The sequence below is a fragment of the Homarus americanus genome, unplaced genomic scaffold (assembly GCF_018991925.1).
Source record: "Homarus americanus isolate GMGI-L3 unplaced genomic scaffold, GMGI_Hamer_2.0 scaffold25827, whole genome shotgun sequence".
Taxonomy (NCBI): domain Eukaryota; kingdom Metazoa; phylum Arthropoda; class Malacostraca; order Decapoda; family Nephropidae; genus Homarus; species Homarus americanus.
Genome location: NW_024738300.1, coordinates 7,062,133 through 7,068,118, shown reverse-complemented (window position 1 = coordinate 7,068,118; position 5,986 = coordinate 7,062,133). Strand labels below are relative to the sequence as shown.

At 39.3% G+C, this 5,986-nt stretch overlaps 1 long non-coding RNA gene across 1 annotated transcript; it reads right to left on the bottom strand.

Moving 5' to 3' along the window:
* Window positions 1-297: 297 nt before the first annotated feature.
* On the bottom strand, window positions 298-5,253 carry LOC121873809. Its single transcript, XR_006090311.1, has 2 exons — window positions 2,557-5,253; window positions 298-2,462 (listed from the first exon to the last, which is right to left on the bottom strand). It is a non-coding gene; the product is annotated as an uncharacterized LOC121873809 (long non-coding RNA).
* Between the last annotated feature and the right edge of the window lie 733 nt (window positions 5,254-5,986).

Sequence of the window (5,986 nt, the reverse complement as noted above, 5' to 3'; positions counted from 1 at the left end):
TTTTTAGATACCTTAAAAAAACCGATTTATCATAATAATTACATAGCTGAGTAAATATAAGACCAGCCTGTGTTATGCTGTCATTATTGCATCACTTAAAACAAGGTACGGATCACTTAACACACTTCAGAAAAGATATGGATCACTTAACACACTTCAGGCAAGGAACGGATCACTTAATACACTTCAGGCAAGGAACAGATCACTTATTACACTTCAGGCAAGGAACGGATCATTTAACACACTTCACATAAGGTATGGATCAGTTAATGCACTCCATATAAGGTATGGATCACGTAACACTTCAGACAATATAAGGATCATTTAACACACTTCAGGCAAGGTATGGATCACATTCTGAGAGTTAAGACAACACATGCTAAATATATTTATTACATGTCAATTTTGCATTAGCCTTCTGTAGGATGAATCTCGTTACACTTTCAACAAAAATGAAACAGAAGTCCCATGTATAAAACTGGCAGTACTGTGTATAAAACTGTCAGGTATAAAACTGACAGTGCTGTGTGTAAAACTGACAGTGGTGTGTGTAAAACTGGCAGGTATAAAACTGGCAGTGCTGTGTATAAAACTGACAGTGCTGTGTGTAAAACTGGCAGTGCTGTGTATAAAACTGGCAGTGCTGTGTATAAAACTGACAGTAATGTGCATAAAACTGATAGTGCTGTGTATAAAACTGACAGTAATGTATATAAAATTGACAGTGCTGTGTATAAAACTGACAGTGCAGTAATGCGTATAAAACTGACAGTCATGTATATAAAGAACTTGTAACAATTTTCAGTTGTGGTAGTCAAGCTACTCCTTTTCTGTGTAATCTTATGTTTCGAAATGTGATTCAAATGTTTGTAAAATGGGGATAAGCAAAATGACGTTGCAATCACTCTTACCAACCCTGTCGAGACAACAGGAGAGGTGGTGTTCATTTTGAAATATATCGAACAAATGGATAAAAAATAATTTATGGTCCAACTGTACACTTAATACTGTACTCTAGACATGAGAAAGCTAATTGGCTACAGATGGACAGACCAAACACCTTTGGTCAAATAGACAATAAATGGTAGTACAAGCAATGTACACACACTGCAAAAAGTATCTTTACAGAAGGGTCTGAAGAATTTCAAAATGAAAACTGCGACTCCTGTTCGTTGCATCATATTGTCTAACATAAAATCATTGAGATAATTTTTGGAACAAGTACAGTACATATATAAAACAAATTAGATTATTTTAAAGTTCTGCTGAAAGTTTCAGCACAAGTTACTTACCAATTATGCTTTAATTTTCAAAAGGAATGGAAACATTTCATGACACAACAAAGGCTAATATGATTTAGGTCAGTGATGAAGCCAATTTATAATAATTAAAGCACTAGAATACCGGTAGGTAGCGGTTACAGCTGCTAGGTCATAATGGTGTGTCTATCTTCTACACTGTCAACACTTACAATAGAATTAAATTTTTAAAAACGAAATAATTGTACAAAACTCATTTAGTGTAGTGTAGTGTAACATAGTGTAGCATAGCAAAGTGTAGTGTAGCATAATATTGTAGTGTAGTGTAGGATAGTGTATAGTAGGGTAGTGTAGTGTAATGTTGTGTAGCATAGGGTAGTGTAGTGTAATGTAGTGTAGCATAATACTTTAGTGTAGTGTAGTATCTTACAAAGTCATCTAAGAACTCTATACCCTTCATTTATCACCAAGTCAACAAGGATGATCAGCTGGACATTTACTGTACTTCAGGCACTTACTGCACCTCTCATGAACCAATATTAAATCTTTTATTTATTCTTAACTCTTTCACTGTGGCTGTCCTGTACACCTGACAATATCTTAATCTGTATGTTGTGATTGTGATACTTATGGGTCGGATACTAAAGATAAATATATACCTAGCACTCTGAAAAACAACTGGGGGTTATAAATCCTTTCTGTTGGCATCACTCGATTCTACCATAAACATAGATGATATTTGCTTTAATTGTGGTAATGGTCAGTATCCATCAAGAACACAACCATTGTAGTCCCTAGGCAGCGGCTCAAAATGTGAAGGAAAAAATTATAAAGGAAGAATATATAAATATTTCAAGTTCTTGTGATTATAACTGGTCCAACCAACATGTAGAAGAGTGACAGAAACCTGGACATGGGAATCAACGCACGTCACGCCACACCATTACTCATATAACTTAATACATTCAGGGAGACTGAGGCATGTTCAGTAACTCAGGGTGACTTTACACTTTATGGAGACCTAATGTTTGGAAAAACTGCTACAGAGGGAAATAATCAAATCTTTTTGGCCTTCCACAGTGAAAGGTTTAATAAAATAATAAATATTTTTTTTTTACCATACCATTAAATATATGGCCTTTCCTGACAACAATTTTGTATACGGTGACCTGACATGACCTTATTGGTACTCTTACTTCTGGCCTTGTATACAGTGACCTGACATGACCTTATTGGTACTCTTCTGACCTTGTGTACAGTGACCTGACATGACCTTATTGGTACTCTTACTTCTGACCTTGTATACAGTGACCTGACATGACCTTATTGGTACTCTTCTGACCTTGTATACAGTGACCTGACATGACCTTATAGGTACTCTTCTGGCCTTGTGTACAGTGACCTGACATGACCTTATTGGTACTCTTACTTCTGACCTTGTATCCAGTGACCTGACATGACCTTATTGGTACTCTTACTTCTGGCCTTGTATACAGTGACCTGACATGACCTTATTGGTACTCTTCTGGCCTTGTGTACAGTGACCTGACATGACCTTATTGGTACTCTTACTTCTGACCTTGTATACAGTGACCTGACATGACCTTATTGGTACTCTTACTTCTGACCTTGTATACAGTGACCTGACATGACCTTATTGGTACTCTTCTGGCCTTGTGTACAGTGACCTGACATGACCTTATTGGTACTCTTACTTCTGACCTTGTATACAGTGACCTGATATGACCTTATTGGTACTCTTCTGACCTTGTATACAGTGACCTGACATGACCTTATAGGTACTCATACTTCTGGCCTTGTGTACAGTGACCTGACATGACCTTATTGGTACTCTTACTTCTGACCTTGTATACAGTGACCTGACATGACCTTATAGGTACTCATACTTCTGGCCTTGTGTACAGTGACCTGACATGACCTTATTGGTACTCTTACTTCTGACATTGTATACAGTGACCTGACATGACCTTATTGGTACTCTTCTGGCCTTGTATACAGTGACCTGACATGACCTTATTGGTACTCTTCTGGCCTTGTATAGTGACCTGACATGACCTTATTGGTACTCTTACTTCTGACCTTGTATACAGTGACCTGACATGACCTTATTGGTACTCTTCTGACCTTGTATACAGTGACCTGACATGACCTTATTGGTACTCTTACTTCTGACCTTGTATACAGTGACCTGACGTGACCTTATTGGTACTCTTACTTCTGACCTTGTATACAGTGACCTGACGTGACCTTATTGGTACTCTTCTGACCTTGTATACAGTGACCTGACATGACCTTATTGGTACTCTTACTTCTGACCTTGTATACAGTGACCTGACATGACCTTGCTGGTACTCTTACTTCTATATAAGCTTTATACAGTGACCCCAATGGTCTTGGCTATACTGATGACTATATAGTAACATTAAATGACCTCATCTATATTTTGGTTCTATATAACCTTGCATGCATTTTTAATTAGCTGTTTCTTGCTTGATTTCTTCTTTCCACTGAGTGTGATTGTATCCCCCTTCTTTAGTTTTGCTGGGTTGCCGAAGATATCTGAAAAAGTAAGATACGTTAGTTCACTATTAAATTCCTTTACTGGTAATCTTCATCTTGCAAGGGAATGGCCAAGGTTTTAATTTGAATATTCAGAACACTTGTAAGTAGGCAGGTAATCTTTGATTACTGAGGGAATAGCTAAGAGGGCACAACTGTAGTAAGTCCTACGTATAAAGCCCGGCTCCTACTCTGTAAAAGTGGGTTGATGTTAAGAAGAGTACACAGCCACAGAATCGGCTTCAAACTCGTCTGATGGCATCTGGGACAACAGAGCCGTGTTTTCCCCTGGATTCTGCTGCATTTTCTGGGCTAGTGCGCTGCTTCTCCAGAGGATAACAGGCGAGAGCTTTTGCAGACTGACGTTCCTACTGACAGTGTAAGAGCCCGAACTCAAGGGTAGCACTCTGAGGGCTGCTTCTTCATCAGGTTGCATATTACCATAGTCAGCTTTAACACGTGTTGCACAAAGAAGGGTGGCCCTGAGGCTGGAGGTGGTAGGTCACCCTGACCCCATTGGAATGCATTTGCTACATTATCAAGTTTGGCATCAGACAAGTAACTGGCTTAGCAATGGAGAGCAGCGGGACTATATCCATGTCTTATTAACCTAACTATAAGCCAAAGATCCTTAATTAACCTGGTATGCATGAAGCATCTACACACTGTAAGATCACCTATTCAAGGTAACAGCATGAAAGCAAAGTAGAGCTACGTGACATACTGAGTAGATAGGTTCAGAATGTTGATACTATGCGGGGTGAGCTCAGGTGAGATTGTTGAGACACTGAGCTATAAAATGGTAAATGTATGTTGTATACAAACAAGTAGATGGAAATGAGGAAAAGCGAGTTGATAGATGGCAAGAAGGACATCTACAAACCCTGCAGGTGATGTGAGGATCTTGACTGAAGTACTTGTGGTAAAAAAGAAGCTGTTCTATCAATTAGTTCCCTAAATACACAGCACACCGGTGATCCAATACTCTAACTAATTTACTTCTAAAACTGAAAACATTCTTTCCTTTAATCTTTTTATTTAAATTATAATCGCGAGTGATTTCAATGTCCACAATATACACTGGTTCTATTTATTACTCTCCTCCACTACAAGCAGACACATCTAAATTAAATTCCTTATAATTGTCGATGGTTTCATTCAATTAAATACAAACATAACCTCACTCTCCCATGACCAGGACAAACCCTAGATTATTTCTTCTCTACTAGGTCCAACTCTTAAAGTATTATTTGGTCCCTGCAGCACGTTACCATTGTATTAGTTGTGCATTCTACACTCTCTAGTCCTCCTCAATAACACAGTCTGAGGGAATTTGACCTTATATTTCATTCTCTCATTTATCAACTCTCTCTCTATATCTTCCCAATCCTCATTCTCTCCAACTCTCTCTACCTCTCCCATATTCACTCTCTCCGACTCTCTCTCTCTACCTCTCCAATATTCACTCTCCCCAATGCTCTCTCTCTCTACCTCTCACATATTCACTCTCCCCAATGCTCTCTCTCTCTACCTCTTCCATATTCACTCTCTCTCTCTACCTCTCCCATATTCACTCTCCCCCGACGCTCTCTCTCTCTACCTCTTTCATATTCACTCTCTACCTCTCTCATATTCACTCTCTCTGACTCTCTCTCTCCCATATTCACTCTCTCTCTCTACCTCTTCCATATTCACTCTCTCTCTACCTCTCTCATATTCACTCTCTCCGACTCTCTCTCTCTCTCTCTACCTCTTCCATGTTCACTCTCTCTCTACCTCTCCTAACTCTCTCTCTCTCTCTTCCATATTCCTCTCTCTCTGCCTCTCCCATATTCAACCTCTCCGACTCTCTCTACCTCTATCATTCTCTCTCTCTACCTCTCCCATATTACTCTCCCCAACGCTCTCTCTCTACCTCTCCATATTCCTCCCCCAACACTCTCTCTCTCTACCTCTTCCATATTCCCTCTCTCTCTCTACCTATCTCATATTCACTCTCTCTGACTCTCTCTCTCCCAAATTCACTCTCTCTCTCTACCTCTCCCATATTCACTCTCTCTCTACCTCAATCATATTCACTCTCTCCAGCTCTCTCTCTCTCTACCTCTCCCATATTCACTCTCCCCAACGCTTTCTCTCTCTACCTC